The sequence below is a fragment of the Montipora capricornis genome, chromosome 11 (genome assembly GCF_036669925.1).
Source record: "Montipora capricornis isolate CH-2021 chromosome 11, ASM3666992v2, whole genome shotgun sequence".
In the NCBI taxonomy this organism is placed as follows: domain Eukaryota; kingdom Metazoa; phylum Cnidaria; class Anthozoa; order Scleractinia; family Acroporidae; genus Montipora; species Montipora capricornis.
Window position 1 is genome coordinate 25,583,967 of NC_090893.1, and position 20,000 is coordinate 25,603,966.

General features: G+C 37.9%; 1 protein-coding gene and 2 long non-coding RNA genes across 3 annotated transcripts in view; all 3 read left to right on the plus strand.

The window, feature by feature from the left end:
• The window catches only part of LOC138023897 (uncharacterized), a 7,119-nt gene extending 6,155 nt beyond the window's left edge, over window positions 1-964 (plus strand). Inside the window, exon 3 of the long non-coding RNA XR_011126837.1 lies at window positions 837-964. This is a non-coding gene — a long non-coding RNA (uncharacterized lncRNA). The remainder of the gene's footprint in view (window positions 1-836) is intronic.
• Window positions 1-20,000, plus strand: part of LOC138023888 (cell adhesion molecule DSCAML1-like) — a 115,654-nt gene that overhangs the window by 94,426 nt on the left and 1,228 nt on the right. The window lies entirely within an intron of this gene.
• LOC138023895 (uncharacterized) lies at window positions 2,604-10,087 on the plus strand. The gene is made up of 2 exons (XR_011126835.1): window positions 2,604-3,086; window positions 6,583-10,087. It is a non-coding gene; the product is annotated as an uncharacterized lncRNA (long non-coding RNA).

Genomic DNA, 20,000 nt, shown 5'->3' on the forward strand with positions numbered 1-20,000 from the left:
TTTTGTTCATGAATTAAACAATGTGTATAAATAAATCTCCTAGAGTCGCTGCTACACAAGCGGTTTTTTGCTCGCGCTGCTGATGCGATTTTTTTTAAATCTTGTTGCGTCGCCAGTGCGTGATGATAGTCTGAACAGGCAATGGGAAAGCAGGAAAAAAAAAACACTCGTCATCCAACGTGAAGGAACCCGCCTCGGGAGAATGAATCCGCAAAGAAAAAAGAAAAAGAAAACGGCTCCTTTAGGAGCCACCGAATGTAAAAAAAGTCATGACCATCTCTAGAGACGAGACTCTCATCTCGAAAGACTAGAGACTCGTCTCCCGAGACGAGACACTCGTCCGCACGGCCAGTTGCAACTAAATCCAGGAATTGCACCGGTTTCACTTCACTTAGCTGAAGTAATCGACAATTACGACAATTATCCAAAGCTAATCTTTTTAAATGGGTGCTTAGACTTATAATACTGTCAATCAACACCGTTTAAAATGGGTGTTTAGGCTTAAGTAAGAACTATTTTCAATGCTGTTTAAATATAGACCAACATACTCATTTGAAATACCGGTAGTATTTTTAGGGTAAGTCTATTTGGGTAACCTGCTGGGGTTGTCCATGGACTGGGGGTCAGTGTTTTGTCCACCACCATACATTGTAGTTGTGATTGTCTGAATTACGTTGTGCTTGCCTGAAGAGATACAGAGTCGAAAAAGGCTGATTTGTCTTTTTGTTATACGTAAATAAGTCAAATGTAAACAACCTTTGCAAATTGTAGTTTGAATTAATAAAACATAGCACTGGATTGAAACGTGTGTGTTCTTCGTTTTTTTTTTTTTAAAGGTCAACCCATGCAAATGAGCAGAATGAATCATCTTAGAGTTCCTGTACTGCCGGTAAGAAAGATTTAAAAAAGACAAAAGTGGCTCTTTTTGGTGATGGTCTTGAGATGAGTAGAGTAGTACAGTACATTGTACCACTGGAAAATTTGGACCATTTACAGACTTCATAAAATGTCTGTAAATAATAAATTTACAGACTTTAACACTTAACTCCATAAATATAAAATCTTTGTAAATTTATTTCACAGATATTTTACAGAGTTTTCTTGAGTAAAGCTCTATAAAATGTCTGTAAAATGTTTATAAATTATTGGAGCTACAACAAGAGGAAATACTTGAAATTTACAGACTTTATAAAATCTTGCAAAAATGTCTATAAATCGCAAATTTACAAAGATTTTACGCCGTTTGGTCATGTCTCATAAAATGTCTGTAAATTGCGCTCTATCATCATGCGTGTCCTGACTAAGTTACCAAATGGTTTGGGATCTGTATGCCCTGTTCACGATGATTTTGAGTGTCGAATTTTTATTACCTAATTAAATTATATGGGAAACTGTTGAATTAGCCCTGCATGTTGCACTGAGTTCGGTTTATCCAAAGTTCGCCGGTTGCAACCTATAAAATGCCTATCGGTATGTGTTTTAATGGTTCGACTTGGATCAAGTCTTAGGCCCTGTTGATATGGAGAAAAGTTGTCCTCGGAAGATGGTCACCCTCCCAGCCGGGTCTTTAGCTAGCGTTTATGTGAGAAAAGAACTAACCTTTATTCCTGAGTCAAGAGCTGCCCGGCTCAGTTTCGATCATCAGGAGACTGGGAAGATAGTACTCGTGCATTCTCTCATCATCTTACCTCGACCAAGTTGACTCCACTGAGCGAGCCAAAGTGTTTACATGGAATAAAGTTGGCCTGGCCAGGAGGGCGACCCTACCGTTGACAAAGGGTGACCCGGCTAGGTGGGTTTCCCTTCAAGCCGCGCCATTTTTTCCCCTCATGTAAACAGTTTACTTAAACCGCATTTTATAGGGAAATGTAGGAAAAGATGGCTGGTCCAGGGTAACTCCGGTAAGCGAGTGACCCTTCTTCCTGGGACAATTTTTCTCCATATAAACGGGTACTTAGGGCCTCACAAGATTAGACCGTTTTAATTGTTTACAACAATTGCAAAGGCCATAAAATCTATGTAAATTGCCACAACCCGGCCATAAAATAGTTTTTTTGTGTAAATTTCATGTAAATTGCTGGGATGAATCATGCAAATAACATGTAAATCAAGGCCTTTGTGATATAGGAGTCCCAGCAGAGAATGAGATTGAGAAAGTAATGTAGGCTAGTAAGCAGACTTTACCATGCTCCTTGAAAAAAGAAAAAAAAATAGCATTGGTGTTTAGCTGCCCAAATTAATCGTGCGGGTTTCAGTCAATTAACGTGGGTGCTTTCATAGCCCGTAGCTGTAGGTGAGAATTACTTCTTATGAAGTAATGATCGAAAATCCGGCAGCCATATTTGTTATTCTAAATGATTAGTATCCAGTCTCTTGAGAAAAACAGAAAAGGAAATCTCAAAAGGAACACACTTTCCTCCGTTCCATATTTTGATTGAGGAAATTTGCTCTGCACCTTTAAAGCAGAAAATTCTCCCCGGTTTTTCCACCCAAAATGAAAGCGCCCCAGGAATCGCACTGGGCTCGCAACGGGTTGTGATTGGATGTTGGCACAAAGAGAAGGATTGCGGACATTTCACAATAATTACAGGATGCAACAACTTTGTCCGCCATTATGAATTGCCTCGCCCCAAAGACTCTGGGAACGAGATCGGTTTGAATTATCGGTTTGTTTTTCGCGCGGGCGATCAATGTATGTGCTCTTCCTCTCTTTTTCCCTTGTTGGACGACCAAAATTGGATCTTTGCGATTCCTTAACATTTTGTGCGGGTGAAATGGCACGCATTCCACCAAATAAACCCAGTAAACATCGACGGATTCCGGAAGAAAGGGCAACGACAATTCAGGTCAGATAATCAGCATTCGCCACAAAGATACACGCCAGTGACATGATTCAACCTCAGACAGTCTCCGAAAGGGTTAATCGGTGAAGACTTCATGGCAAAAATAGAGACCTTCTTCAAAACGTAAAGGGAGTTCTACGAACGTTTGGAACAAAGGGTGGCCTGGCCGAACAGCTACATTTAGCGAATGGGCGGGAAGATTCAAAAGATCCGAAAAGCAAAAGACTGCCGGAGGAGTTTTCGGTAAGTCGTCATCTTACTTACAAACCTGATTTAAGTTTAAATGGCTTAAAATTTTAAAGTTTTGTTCCCTTGTTCCCCGCCCAATTTAGTTTCAAACTTGTACCCAGCTTTTTGCTCCCTAAAATTGTTATGTCGCCTTGTTCCTAAGACATTTTGTCATTTTTCCTCTGTTCCCCAGTTCAAAATAGCCATCTTCCCTCGTTTCCCAAAACGCCAAGGAGGGCCTCAGCACAGTCATTACTTTTGCAGACCTACTCCCTTAGTAATTTCACTTTATATTGTATTAAGGCCATTTAAGGCAATAACAATAATAACGAATAGGGAATTACATGTAATATGTGGATCTCTGTATAACCAGCCCCTTATTTGCCACTTGCAGATGCCTTGTTCTTTAAACGATGCCACTACAAGAGCACAATAGTGGCCGGTTATTCTGTAGTTACTCCCTTGTCACATGTATAACTACATGTACCTTCACTGGTTTCTCATACACGAGGAGCCAGAGCAAGCTAAATTTTGGACTGGGCGCTTAATAAGATTACTCCTTTGACACTAGATTTCACTGAAAGGTTGGTTACACTTCAGAAGAAACCGCCTGGGAGATTATCTCGCTTTGGTCTCCCATTAATTGTCAATACCTCCGTCAATCCCACCCAAATAAAGTATCTTGATGACAAATCTTATTTCCATCAATTTGACCAAAATATAAATTATCTAATTTCTTTGATTGTCCAAGATAAGGCGGTTCTGTGTACTTGATCACTAGGTTATTGTTCCAGATGTGCTGCAACAGTATTTGCACAAATTTCGACTTCCCGACTGGGTTCTTTTGAGGCCAGAATCCCAGATGAAGGGTGGCAGACAATGATGATAAATCTGACAAAATTAAGTGGAACAGGAGCAAGTACACGAAGCTTGTAGCTATTTTAATTGACATTCTTGTGTATTTGGGAGGTGAGCAGGAGGAGCTGGGTTTTTGAGGTCTACATGTATGCACAATCACAATCCTTTCAGGTGAAACCTGGAATTACTTCTTAGTGATCTAAGTGCACAGAAAAAGCAAGTTAAAGCATGGCCTAAAAGTTGATGTGAAAGAGTATACAAAATTAAATTTACAGCTATGCTATTAATAATTAATTGTGTAGCATATACCTGAGGTATACAATCCTTAACTCACTGTCACACCATTTTACTTTGTAACCTCTTGGGTAGCATATATAATAATTTGTGAAGTATAATTTAGCTTGTTATGTGGAGCCAAGCTAATAAGCAAAAGATCATTAGGATAATTTGTCATTTGTTTTGTTTGTTAGTTTGTAAATTTTTACTAAACCGATTGACTCCTGGGAGTTTACTCTGTGTAATGCCAGATGATTTTCTGATCATTTTGTACTTTGCAACCACCTCATCGTCCCTACATTGTCACGGTGGGGTTGCTTGTGTACCTCAATGCCCCGGAGCTAGCTCAATGAGAAATTCAGCATAGGAAAGTGCTGTTTGTTGTTTTTGAGTAGAGGTCAGACTGAAACAGACTACATATAATTATGTAATAGACAGAATACAGCCTTAGGCTGCTAGCTGGATACCAGACCTGAAGTACATTGATCAGTTTCAATGTAATCTTTAAAAGTATCTATAATATTAAATTATTATTGCAAAACAGATTGCATTTTAAACAATTTCTTGTATGTGATAGTCTGTTTTTGACTTTTGTTATCAAAAGGCACAACCAGTCTCGTTTTAATCATTTTTATTTTACCCTAACGAGTTCTGTCTCTCTCGGGTAGTCAGTCCATTTTTTACTGTTGTTATCTGAAGGCAGAATCAATTTTGTAATTTATAATTATTAAATGTACTAATGAGTTCTGTCTCTCTTGGGTAGTCAGTCCAGTTTGGACTGTTGTTATCTGAAGGCAGAACCAATTTTGTAATAATTATTATTTTGTACTAATGAGTTCTGTCTCTTGGGTAGTCAGTCCAGTTTGGACTGTTGTTATCTGAAGGCAGTACCAATTTTGTAATAATTATTATTTTGTACTAATGAGTTCTGTCTCTTGGGTAGTCAGTCCAGTTTGGACTGTTGTTATCTGAAGGCAGAACCAATTTTGTAATAATTATTATTTTGTACTAATGAGTTCTGTCTCTTGGGTAGTCAGTCCAGTTTGGACTGTTGTTATCTGAAGGCAGTACCAATTTTGTAATAATTATAATTATTTTGTGCTAATGAGTTCTGTCTCTCTTGGGTAGGCAGTCCAGTTTTGGACTGTTGTTATCTGAAGGCAGTACCAATTTTGTAATAACTATTATTTTGTACTAATGAGTTCTGTCTCTCGTGGGTAGTCAGTCCAGTTTTGGACTGTTGTTATCTGAAGGCAGAACCAATTTTGTAATAATAATTATTTTGTGCTAACGAGTTCTGTCTCTGTTGGGTAGTCAGTCCAGTTTGGACTGTTGTTATCTGAAGGCAGAACCAATTTTGTAATAATTATTATTTTGCGCTAACGAGTTCTGTCTCTCTTGGGTAGTCAGTCCAGTTTGGACTGTTGTTATCCGAAGGCAGAACCAATTTTGTAATAATTATTATTTTGTACTAATAAGTTCTGTCTCTCTTGGGTAGTCAGTCCAGTTTTGGACTGTTGTTATCTGAAGGCAGAACCAATTTTGTAATAATAATTATTTTGTGCTAACGAGTTCTGTCTCTGTTGGGTAGTCAGTCCAGTTTGGACTGTTGTTATCTGAAGGCAGAACCAATTTTGTAATAATTATTATTTTGCGCTAACGAGTTCTGTCTCTCTTGGGTAGTCAGTCCAGTTTGGACTGTTGTTATCTGAAGGCAGAACCAATTTTGTAATAATTATTATTTTGTACTAATAAGTTCTGTCTCTCTTGGGTAGTCAGTCCAATTTTGGACTGTAGTTATCTGAAGGCAGAACCAATTTTGTACATACAAAGCATATGTAAATTGAAAATAACTGAACTCAAAAAGCGAGTTATGCATATTTGCCACAGTGTTGCAGAATTGTGCGAGCAAGAATTACTCTAAAATCCTCGCGAGAATTGCTGCACGCCACACGAGCTACACGGGGCAAAGTCTCTGGAAAACGTTCCCTGAATGACGTTTTGTGGATTTATGCTTCTCCGTTGTGACTTAAAAGGTGTAAAAAACGTTACTGAATATGTCAGAAGCGGACTCTGATGCGATATCTGCGACACCTAAACTTGCGAAATGAGTTCTTGAGCTACACTTAATGATTAGCTAAGGGTGATTTCAAATCACCGTAAGCTCATTTGCATATATTTTTTTGTCGGCCTAAGCTTGTCATGGTAAGATACAAGTTTCTTGCAATAATTCCTTTAGCTCTTAGCTTCATTATTCAGTTTCACCTACACAGGAACATTGCTCATGAATGGCAAAGTGATTTGTTACAACATTCTTCGAAAATGATATTATGAAATTATATAAATTGATTGATTGACTGGTGTGACTCTTTTCCAGGGCCTTCATGTACTTCAACCACAAGATGCAGTGCTGAAGGAAATTGAGCATTGAAATTTAATTGGAGGGAATTTCCTGAGATGCAAGAAACAGACAGTGCTGATTGCAAATTGTGATACAATTGTGAATAATAATTAATGTCTTTGTGTCAAAACTTGGGAGGGTAGAGGTTTCATTGCCATTTTGGATATACCTTGTGAACATTATTAAGTCAAACTGTTTTAGCTGGGTCAAGTAAATTTGTTCCAGACATCAGGTAATTATGGAAGAGTCGAATGCTCTCACAATGAACTGGGTGAATACAAGGGAGAAATATTCACTGCAACAAAATCAGTGACTTCTCTGTTCATATACTGTAAGTTTTTTGACAAAAATCAAGAAAGGTTTCACTGTCCCTTGGGTCTGAGGAAATTGTCAGTCATCGTTCAATGGCAAATAGATCAAACACAAGTGATATCTTTCTAATAAACACATCTGCATGTGGCAACAATGATTTAAAGATAATTAGTCATAGCATACTAATTTGTAGTATTTTTTATCTGAACTGGCGGGTGGCACACCTCATACAGTTCGATGTAACTTGTAAATTCGGTCTAACTATGCAGTTAATTTGTCATAGTATACTAATTCGTAGTATTTTTCATCTGAACTGGCGGGTGGCACACCTCATACAGTTCGATGTAACTTGTAAATTCGGTCTAACCATACAGTTCATTTGTCATAGTATACTAATTTGTAGTATTTTTCATCGGAACTGGCAGGTGGCGCACCTCATACAGTTCCATGTACACTGTAACTTGTAAATTCGGTCTAACCATGCAGTTAATTTGTCATAGTATACTAATTTGTAGTATTTTTCATCGGAACTGGCGGGTGGCGCACCTCATACAGTTCCATGTAACTTGTAAATTCGGTCTAACCATGCAGTTAATTTGTCATAGTATACTAATTTGTATTTTTCATCTGAACTGGCGGGTGGCACACCTCATACAGTTGGATGTACAGTGCAGACCAGAAATATGCGTCCTACGCAGACGCAAAACGCACGCGCGTTTTTTGCGCACACGCGTTTTTAAATGCGCGTTTCCAAACGCGCATTTGATGCGCGTTTTTTCTTTTGTTATGCAAACTCATATCGTAGATGTGATGTTCATTGTTCCACGAAACAATAGACAGACGATAAAATGAATATTTAATTTCTGTGATCAACTTACCAGAACATTTGAATTGAAGAGCGGTGTCAACTGATCATTGTGAGTTTTCGAAACGAACCTACAAATTCTTTCGACATTCACTGAATGAAAAATAATAAAACTCTGTTGTCATCCTGCAGCTGACCACTGATAGTTAAGTTATTTTGACCGTTCTGTTGCCGAAACTGCAGTTTGGATCGTTGTCATAGAAAATGCCAGACAACGGAGAAAATAATTATGTAGACGTAGCTTCTGACCTTTCCGCCAATTCTTCGCAATAAAAGTGCTTTGCCGAAAATTTGTCGAGCTTAAGAATTTCGGGAAAAAAAGAAAACAGCGCTACTGAGGAGTTTTTGTAACATCCCAAGTTTTTCGCGAACGTCAAATACTGAGAATGGCGCCACAGAAGTCGTCATGAGATAACTGCTTTGAGGCTCCGACAAGTAAACATTTGGTTCCAGGCTCTCAAACAAAAGAAGACGACATTAGGGCCGGCGTTTTTTGTCACACAGGGTTTCACTCCGTATGCTTCCAGCCAACCCCGCGTTAATTCTCCTCCGTAAAGCTTAACTAAAGAAAGAAATTGGTGCAGAACATATCTTAAAGGGGAGATTTTTCAACTCCGAGCGCATTCCAATGAATCTTGCTGAAGTAATACAGCTTCAATTCGCAAAAGGACAGAATGCCGAGACGCCTTTTGAATGTCACGCACGCATTACAAAAATTATTTTGAAATATTCGAGAAAGTACCGGTATTACAGATTGCGTAAGTAAGTTTTGTTTGCGAATGAATATACTCCTTATTTCGTTGATTTTACTGCATTTCACTCCGCCGTTCGTCCAAGTCTTGCTCTTAGCGATATTTGTTGTTGATCGATTAACTTTACTGACCGTCGATTTCTGTTGGCAAAACCGATGTCTTTCAAATTGAAAATAGTCCTGTTTTAAGTTTTAATCACAGGAAAATATTTATTCCCCTCATTATGTCATTTGTTGATGCAGCGAGAAGTGAAAGTAATTTTCAAATGTCTGAAATTAAATGTGAAGCGGAAGCGAGTGCATTGTTGACTCGAATTTCACTTGGAAGCACACGCGTTATTTGAAATCAAACACTTCACTGTTGACATAGCCATTGTCTTGCGCTGAAACTAACAATAAAAGTTAAACAATGAAAAGGCAATGGGCCAACTCATACATACTAATTATCTTTGATGAATGCGCGTGTTACAAACGCAGACGCGTGTGCGCAATTTTCGTATGCTCGTTTCGCACGCGTTTTTTGGGACGCATATTTCTGGTCTGCACTGTAACTTGTAAATTCGGTCAAACTTGTCATAGTATACTAATTTGTAGTATTTTTCATCGGAACTGGCGGGTGGCGCACCTCATACAGTTCGATGTAACTTGTAAATTCGGTCTAACCATACAGTTCATTTGTCATAGTATACTAATTTGTAGTATTTTTCATCGGAACTGGCGGGTGGCGCACCTCATACAGTTCGATGTAACTTGTAAATTCCGTCTAACCATGCAGTTAATTTGTCATAGTATACTAATTTGTAGTATTTTTCATCGGAACTGGCGGGTGGCGCACCTCATACAGTTCGATGTAACTTGTAAATTCGGTCTAACCATGCAGTTCATTTGTCATAGTATACTAATTTGTAGTATTTTTCATCGGAACTGGCGGGCGGCGCACCTCATACAGTTCGATGTAACTTGTACATTCGGTCTAACCATGCAGTTCATTTGTCATAGTATACTAATTTGTAGTATTTTTCATCAGAACTGGCAGGTGGCGCACCTTATACAGTTCGATGTAACTTGTAAATTCCGTCTAACCATGCAGTTAATTTGTCATAGTATACTAATTTGTAGTATTTTTCATCTGAACTGGCGGGTGGCACACCTCATACAGTTTGATGTAACTTGTACATTCGGTCTTAACCATGCAGTTCATTTGTCATAGTATACTAATTTGTAGTATTTTTCATCGGAACTGGCGGGTGGCGCACCTCATACAGTTCGATGTAACTTGTAAATTCGGTCTAACCATGTGGTTAATTTGTTTTAGTATGCTAGTATTACCCAACTGAACTGGCAGGTGAACTGTAAACCCGGAGGTAAGCCGCACCCTGACCTTACCAGCTGAAATTTACGGAAAAAAGTTTTTTGACAGAAAACAAAAGAAATCCAAAGTCTAGTCTTTAGAAGTCAAATTCATCCACTGTTCATCAAACGTTAACTCACTATTCACTAATAAATTAATAAATTTTATTAATTTCAATGTAATAAAATAATGTTGATATACAGTATGGCGTTCTGTAGTTGTCTTTACAGCTGATATCCCTTCAAAAGCACTGGAAATTGTAGCCATTTTAGTTTGTTTTTTTGTTAATGGGGGAGGCAGAGAAAAACGTAACTTATCATTTTACCAGCTTGTAAACAGGCAATGATTGACTCTCAGAAACACCACTCTGGTTTCTCTGCCGGTTTAGTCACCATTTCACTGCTGTTTTCAGTCAAGAAAGCTTTAACAGACTCATAATAACATTATTAAAACTTCTCTTGTTACAGTGCGACGAGCCTTACCATGGCCACCCGACAAAGGATTTTACAAATTGTCCACCAATCCTGCAGGATGCGTAAATTTGATTGGCAGTGACGCCTCCTTGAACACCATTGCCTGGGTTTTTGAGTTGACGTATCATTTCAAATGTGAAAATTTGTTGGGTGGCCAGGGTAAGGCGCGTTGCACTGGAAGTCCATTTTTGAATTTTTGTTGCTACACAATAATATTTATTGACATACAGCAGTGTTTGTGAAACAGAACTTAAGAAAACAACCAACATTTCTTCCACATTTTCACATTCTTGTGTCTTTGGTAGTGTCCAGCCTGTCTAAATCAGCTTTTCTCCTCTTATCAGCATTGATTTCTTTCCAGTTGTGCATATCATGTGCTAAGCAGCCTTGCATGTTTGTGATATAAATATTTAATGAATACTAACAATACTTGCGGAAGACAGTGTGCATTACGTACCCCGCACTGGATACACGTAATTTCTCCCAAGTTTGGTGATAAAAACACTCGATAAAAATTTTAATGTTTTGGTTAGAGTTGTCCAATTTAGTAATTTTTTGAACCTTGTTTCAGTCAATTGATTTTTTTAGAACTGAAAACAATTTAAAGCCAATCAGCTTGAAAAGGGATGCAACTATAATTTGCAATGCAAGAAATGTATTTACTGCTAAACTTAAAGTGCATGTAAAATGTTATAAACCATTCCATCCAAAACAAACATGTTACCATGGTTCGCAGAATTTCGCTTTTTCTGTGCCTTACAAGTCTCATAAACTTGGCAGAACTCAGTAATTTGGACCCATGACTGTTATGTGAGAGGCATGGGTCCATTCTCGATTTTACATCCCAAACTGCTTTGCATTCTGTTTTCGAAGAAATTTTGCATCGCAAAGCAATTTGTGAGGTAAAATCGAGAATGGATCCATGACCTTTGGTTTTGATAACATCGTGCATCTTAACAGGCCGATAAAAAGCAAAATTTTGAGTTAAGTATGGTATTAAAAAAACATGTTTGCTTTTGATATTAATTTTGAGTTTATTTGTACTTTAAAATTTGTTTTACCTTCACAGGCCACGCAGTAGACCTTCGAATCCCACAACTTCGGTAAGGAGTGAACTGTAACTGTCTCTGAGCACTGACTTTTAATCTAGACAAGGAAAAAAAATCCTGATATATATCACAAGAACATTCAAACAACATAAATGTTGTGGATGATTTCAAATAACTGAAATAAATGGCCATTTCTCAGCTTTTAAAATATTCTTCCAACTACCTTTGATGTAATTATAGTGCAGGTGATGATAAAATGTTAGTCCCATCAAGTGAATGAAGAATTATATAATATAAGCTCAATGATACATGCATTTGGATTGGTTCTTACCCATGATCTACATTATTAGAGGACAGACGCATAGCTGGCGTCAGCATCAAGAACTTTTAAATTCGTTGTTAAAATCAATAAAACAAAGATAACATTTTGCTTTGCATCGGTTCAGTGATAGATCACAGAAGACTTCAAAATCTGGTAAGAGCATCAGTGACAACTCAGCTATTGCCTCGTGTGCCACTTTTTTGTTGTTACCACATTGTAACGTCATCTATGATCTATTACTGAACAGATGCAGGACAACATGAAATCTACATTGCATGATTTTGTTAAAGGTATCTTATTTTTAATATTAAAAACTAAATTATGGATATCAGGTTTCCAGCATTTTCATTGGCTTGCCAGACACAGGCTATCAGTTCAGGCTATACCTGTTGTACCTAATATGGTCAAGGAACGTGTCTGCAATAAAGCGAGCTGAAAACATTTTTGTAGCTGTGACAAAAATGACAGACAAAAGCCACTTTGGACTGGAATTGGCCGAGGCAGAAATTGATGCTTTAGTCGACAATACATGGAATAGTTGTTGATCCTCGTTGGTTAGCAATCGCTTCGTATCCAATGTGTCCTTGTAGAATAATTGTAGCTCAATCAATGAGGAATCTTGATGCTCAGAAAAAATCTGACTGCTCCTTGGCAGGGCTTGAACCTACGACATTCCGATTGCAAAAAAAAAATATATGCTATTCAATCATTTACCCGGGTAAACATTTCATCATCTTGACTTGAATTGTGAGCACTATTCCGGCAATCTGAATCCTAGCGGTAAGGGGGGACAATTGCCACATGAACCTAGTTTGATGGTCTTGCCTCCCTGAGTCTCCTATAGCTTAGTGGTAAAACCTCTGAACTAGTCATCAGAAGGTCGTAGGTTCGACTCGGCAAGGGGGCACTCCAATTTTTTTTTCCGGAACATTCTCATGTTACCACGTTCAAGGCATGTTCTAACCACTGGTTGAATTTGTTCCTGGTAGTCCCTGGTTCAGCTTCTTGGCCGCACTTTAAATAGCCAACTGGTTTGCCTCCAGCCAGTTGGGATTAGGGTTAGCGATTCTTAACAGTTGTTGTTGATATTGTGTTCTGTTGTTTTGTTGATTGTTTCATTGGCTCTGGAAAGCCCTTATGGGGAGTGGTAAATTATGTATTGTATTGTATTGTATTGTGCCATGGACAAAAATAGACACATACCTTTAAAGTTCACCTAACCCCAAAATATTTTTTTCGCTAAAATGAATCTTTGCATCTGTTCGAAACGCACTGAGGCCATTTTTTCATTTTTCTAACAAATCCTGTCATTTTATAGGCTTCGAAAGTTGCGAAAATCCAATCATCTTTTGTTCACGAACCGAGTCAGAAGGAGAGTGGGTCTATTCCTGATTTGACGTCACAAACTGATTTACATTGCATTAACTCTTTGTAAAAATGCATGCAAAGTAGATTGTGACGTCAAATCAGGAATAGACCCACTCCCCTTCTGACTCGGTCGTGAACAAAAGATGCTTGGTTTTTCGCAACTTTCGAAGCCAATAAAATGACAGGATTCGTTAGAAAAATGAAAAAATGACCGCAGTGCGTTTCGAACAGGTGTAAAGATTCATTTTAGCGAAAAAAATATTTTGGGGTTAGGTGCACTTTAACGTACTTATGAGATAACTTACCTTTAGAGTTTGTCATAAATAATTAAGTTTAAGTCAGTTGTACAGTCCTATTTATCTATATCGGTGTCTCGTATGTTACTTGTCAGTAAACTGTGAGTTGACAGGTTACCGACAGTCCTGGACTTTTGGAATGTGAAGCTTTTCAAAAATTATGCAATTTTGTATGGGGTAATTGATTCGCTTTGAAACAATACAATCATGTAGGTCTCATGCTATTAACAATGATAAGGCCTTGCGCACGGTATTGGTTGTCAAACGCTCGTTATCGACAATACCCGACTTTTAGCTGTTATTTCTTTGCTACAAAGTATTTATCTGGAATAATATCGAAAACAAACGCTTGTCTATTATGTCTGCTGTTTATTTTGATACTTGCCTTGCGTTTATTTTGCTTTGTTAGCACACAGCATCAAGACAAAGTTGGTGGAATCGGAAAATCTTTCGTGCAGCGCGTTACATTTTATTCCGAAACATCGCACTTTTAACATCGTTTCTATTGTTTTTATCGTTTCAAACTTTCTATCGTTCGTTTGGTTCGCGGCATCTATCGTTTCAAAAGATGGAAAGAAAAGGTTTAAAGCGTTTCAAAGGTTTCGAGCCTTTCAAAGTCTGTACTTTGCGTGAGAGAATTAGTCACGTACTGAGTAAAAATTGTCACGTGCTAGGCGACCAAACTTTGTTCAGTGAAGCCGAACGAGGTACTTTTGTTTTGTTTAGGCGCTTTTTCACGGCTTTGCAATTTTCAAAACTGGAATTTTAGCGTGTATTTTGGGTTATGTACCAAAGAAATATTTCAGAGGAACGATTAAAACGAAGGAAACCAAGTGTTTTACAAACCATCGAAACGATTCAAACGAAACGAACCAAACGAACCAAACCATATATCAAACCATTTGAACGCTAAGCGAAACGAAAAATTTAATTTTGGCGTGATTGTTAAACATTTAGTGCAAAAACTAGTACTTTAACGCTAGTTCTACCACTATTACTCTAAAAGTACTCATTGTCTGTGGATGAATGTTTCCCAGGGTATTGTCCAACTAATGTGCACCTAAATTTTTAATTAATGTTCTTGGGTGATTTCGTGAAAGAAAGAAAGAAAATATTTACACAAACATCTCAATCGCGTTCACTGCTGTTTTTCTCGCTGATTTCAAGTGCGGGTTTTTTATTTTGTTGTTAACTGAAAACAGAAAGATCTTTTGAAGCTTTCTTTTTACCAGCTAAATGCACATGAAATTTACTTTCCATTTAATTTTACTTTCCATTAATCTTAAAATCCAGCGCTTTATTTGCATGGGATCTTCTAATTGAAGTGATGTCAGATTTCCATAATTGAAAACGATTCTTCATAGAACCATCCATGCAACCTTTCTGTAGGGCTCTTTGACTAAAAACCTTCCTTAGCAACCATTGTCTTTCTGTAGTTAAGTGCCACCCCCCTTAAACATTCAAAAACTCAATGTGGTGGAGGTTGATACAATCTGTTACTCTACTCAAACCAGCTGCTTACTTATAATTCTATTGAAACCCCTGGACTTTCAAATAATCAATGTGTTCAAACCCTGATATGGAAGGCCCGTCCTAAGGTATTTATATATACAGTAACTTTCTTGTCAATTTTTTGCTTCTGTTTTGTGCAAAAAAATTGCATGTAGCTTCATTTCCTGTTATTTGCTCGTGAGTTTCTAAAAATGGCAGCTCCATTGCTTGACTGATACCTTTTTATGGATCTCCTCTTTCTTGTTGTTGATGGCTTCATCTTCAGGTAAACTGCAGAATACCCGACCACTCTTTTATTCTTGTACATAGCTCTCCGTAACGTAGAGCTCGTGTTCATGTTTATTGTGTTGTTGAAAGTTGGATTTTTATATCACTAAATGAAACGATTTAATTTGATTTTAAAGAAGACTGTCTTTAAGGAGGGAAGGGTTAATGAGCGAAATTTGATACATGTAACGTTTGATGTAACTGACGTGTACGTGTGCTTGTGTTGTCTGTAGGATAATCAGAATGATCACAATCCTGGAACCCCTGGGGAGGGTGGTGGACAGTTTGGCAATTCTACTGCCCTTCTCACAAGATAATGTAAGTGGGAACTTTTCTGTTAATTTTAGGTTTAAAATTCTGGTCGATTATCAATTAAGATATTTGAAGCGGGGATCCGTAATCTAGAAGAAATCTAATGAAAAGGAAGATCGTTATCTTAGAGATCATGAATTGTCCTCATCCCATATTCGAAAAAAAGTAAGAAATATCGTTATGTTAAACATCATCAACTGTCCTCATCCGTTAAATCAGACCCGTAATAATTAGACGGGGAGCCACAAATGTGACCCGTATGCTCTAAGGAGGTTGCCTACTAATTCAAAGGTATTTTTGCCCCGGTTTATGGTTATGCAGCAAATGTAGATCTTAAGAAGTCTTATTGAAATCCAAAAAGAAAATTGGGGGTAACCACGCATTTTTCAAAGATAATTGATGAATAATATTTGTAAAAAGCTTTAAATTACAAAGCAATGTATGTCTCTCAAAAATGCAAGGCTACCCCCAATTTTCTTTTTGGGTGCTATTAAAGAGTACTTACTAAGATCTACTTTCTCCGGATAGTTTTAAACCGCGCAAAAATATCACTCTATTGGTAAGCATCATCGATAGGAAACCCAAATATCTCGAGATGCGCAGAACGTGTGGCCAATAACAATAGTAGGCACCGTCCTTAATTGCATGAGGTAATCATTAAACCATGTGAACATTAGCACTAAAAAACTGACACGGAGCACTGTGAAGCTGTTTTATTAAAAATGGCAGTTGGAACACATGTACAACCAGGTTTTCCCCAAAACTTGTTTCGATAAAGCCTGTTCCTCCTAGAATTGAATATACCATTTGTTAGTGAGATGGCCCTTCGGTTTATTACCACTGTCCAAGTGATCAGGGATGGATTTAAAAAGCTTTCTCAATATCATTAATAATTCACCAACCAAGTCGACCAATCACAGGATGTATACCACCACATCACGTAGATGTGTTTTCATACGTGCCTCAATAGAAAAGTAGATGAAACCTTTTAGAGATTTAGATAGGATATCTAAATCTCTTATAATTTTTCTCTGCCATCTCTAGGTAGAAAAACAAAACTAAACAATAGTCGGCCACTCGTTCGAGAATTGAGCTATACCAAGAACTTGTGCTTCGTGTTTTGAAATTCGAAGCACTAAGTACTCTACCTTCGGTGTCGTGCTTTCATCTGTTTCTTTGTGTTTGGAACCTCGGATGAAACATTCCCCCTCGTTATTGATATGTTACTTCTAATATGATCCAACTTGACCAGCTTCCTCGCAGATGATGGTGCGTGTTAAACTTATCGACATCCTTTAGCCAAATATTGACACGGTTGCTTTTACCTCTCCATCTGTCTGTCATAGGAATAGACAACGTTCTTTCATTATTCGTCTACGGTCGTTGTCATGTGCACTAACCAAATAAATCCAAATCTGCAGTTCCTCAGGAGGAAAAAAAAACTATCATGTCGCAAAAAGAATATTCAATTTAGTTTCCTCTGTGCAAATTCCACGAACAGGAAATGGCACACACTTCTGGACAGATAAACAACATACTGTTTTCAAAGAACTATCACAATGCAAAGCAGTCTATGACGTCAACCCTGATATGGAAGGCCCGTCCTAAGGTATTTATATATACAGTAACTTTCTTGTCAATTTTTTGCTTCTGTTTTGTGCAAAAAATTGCATGTAGCTTCATTTCCTGTTATTTGCTCGTGAGTTTCTAAAAATAGCAGCTCCATTGCTTGACTGATACCTTTTTATGGATCTCCTCTTTCTTGTTGTTGATGGCTTCATCTTCAGGTAAACTGCAGAATACCCGACCACTCTTTTATTCTTGTACATAGCTCTCCGTAACGTAGAGCTCGTGTTCATGTTTATTGTGTTGTTGAAAGTTGGATTTTTATATCACTAAATGAAACGATTTAATTTGATTTTAAAGAAGACTGTCTTTAAGGAGGGAAGGGTTAATGAGCGAAATTTGATACATGTAACGTTTGATGTAACTGACGTGTACGTGTGCTTGTGTTGTCTGTAGGATAATCAGAATGATCACAATCCTGGAACCCCTGGGGAGGGTGATGGACAGTTTGGCAATTCTACTGCCCTTCTCACAAGATAATGTAAGTGGGAACTTTTCTGTTAATTTTAGGTTTAAAATTCTGGTCGATTATCAATTAAGATATTTGAAGCGGGGATCCGTAATCTAGAAGAAATCTAATGAAAAGGAAGATCGTTATCTTAGAGATCATGAATTGTCCTCATCCCATATTCGAAAAAAGGTAAGAAATATCGTTATGTTAAACGTCATCAACTGTCCTCATCCGTTAAATCAGACCCGTAATAATTAGACGGGGAGCCACAAATGTGACCCGTATGCTCTAAGGAGGTTGCCTACTAATTCAAAGGTATTTTTGCCCCGGTTTATGGTTATGCAGCAAATGTAGATCTTAAGAAGTCTTATTGAAATCCAAAAAGAAAATTGGGGGTAACCACGCATTTTTCAAAGATAATTGATGAATAATATTTGTAAAAAGCTTTAAATTACAAAGCAATGTATGTCTCTCAAAAATGCAAGGCTACCCCCAATTTTCTTTTTGGATACTATTAAAGAGTACTTACTAAGATCTACTTTCTCCGGATAGTTTTAAACCGCGCAAAAATATCACTCTATTGGTAAGCATCATCGATAGGAAACCCGAATATCTCGAGATGCGCAGAACGTGTGGCCAATAACAATAGTAGGCACCGTCCTTAATTGCATGAGGTAATCATTAAACCATGTGAACATTAGCACTAAAAAACTGACACGGAGCACTGTGAAGCTGTTTTATTAAAAATGGCAGTTGGAACACATGTACAACCAGGTTTTCCCCAAAACTTGTTTCGATAAAGCCTGTTCCTCCTAGAATTGAATATACCATTTGTTAGTGAGATGGCCCTTCGGTTTATTACCACTGTCCAAGTGATCAGGGATGGATTTAAAAAGCTTTCTCAATATCATTAATAATTCACCAACCAAGTCGACCAATCACAGGATGTATACCACCACATCACGTAGATGTGTTTTTATACGTGCCTCAATAGAAAAGTAGATGAAACCTTTTAGAGATTTAGATAGGATATCTAAATCTCTTATAATTTTTCTCTGCCATCTCTAGGTAGAAAAACAAAACTAAACAATAGTCGGCCACTCGTTCGAGAATTGAGCTATACCAAGAACTTGTGCTTCGTGTTTTGAAATTCGAAGCACTAAGTACTCTACCTTCGGTGTCGTGCTTTCATCTGTTTCTTTGTGTTTGGAACCTCGGATGAAACATTCCCACTCGTTATTGATATGTTACTTCTAATATGATCAAACTTGACCAGCTTCCTCGCAGATGATGGTGCGTGTTAAACTTATCGACATCCTTTAGCCAAATATTGACACGGTTGCTTTTACCTCTCCATCTGTCTGTCATAGGAATAGACAACGTTCTTTCATTATTCGTCTACGGTCGTTGTCATGTGCACTAACCAAATAAATCCAAATCTGCAGTTCCTCAGGAGGAAAAAAAAACTATCATGTCGCAAAAAGAATATTCAATTTAGTTTCCTCTGTGCAAATTCCACGAACAGGAAATGGCACACACTTCTGGACAGATAAACAACATACTGTTTTCAAAGAACTATCACAATGCAAAGCAGTCTATGACGTCAACCCGGTATTAGGCTCGTTCCTCTTCTTTGCTTGGTCGTAGATCAAATATACAACTTTAAGGAGCCTCTAATACTGTGTTCACACTTGGCCGAAACATGCTTAGTCTGATCACGAATGAAACAAGTTTCGTTATGAAAAGTGTTCACATCAGACAGTGCAAGGCGCGAATCATGGTTGAAACATGATTATTCTGAGCATGATTGAAATAACCTCGCGATGTAGTTTCAATCATGATCAGACCAAACATGTTCAAAATGGCGGATTGATGCGAGAGGAGGCAACTGCCCAAAAGAACCAAAATTGAGGCTATTAGGAGGCTAAATGTCTAGTTGCAATATGGGCCGACAAAGAAATATAACGGCAATTAACGGCGATTGTTGCAAATCAGCTTGTGGAAAACGGAATATCTTGCAACGAAGAAAGCGCAAATGCCGTCTCCTCATTAAACGCTTCATAGCCCTCCTCCTCCGAACGGCTAGAAAATTAACACTAAACCAAAGAATGAATGCAACTGTTACAGAAGTTTCCAGCTTCAATCTACAGCTGAAATGTAAAAAAATTATGCGAGTGTCATGAAACAGCATAAGTTACACAACCATGCATGAAACGTGTTTCACACGGACATCTGGTGTGAACGACCCAATAAAAAACATGTTTCGGCGAAGCATGTTTCCTTGTTTTACTCTAATCATGTTTCGGCTTTAATTTGAACACAGCTTAAAACAGTGACTTTGAAGGAGAGAGTATAGCGAACTAAAAAATTAATGTTTGACCAGTGCAGAGACTTGTTAAGTAGAGAGGGCAGTGCATGGAGCAGTGTAGAAGTATCTCT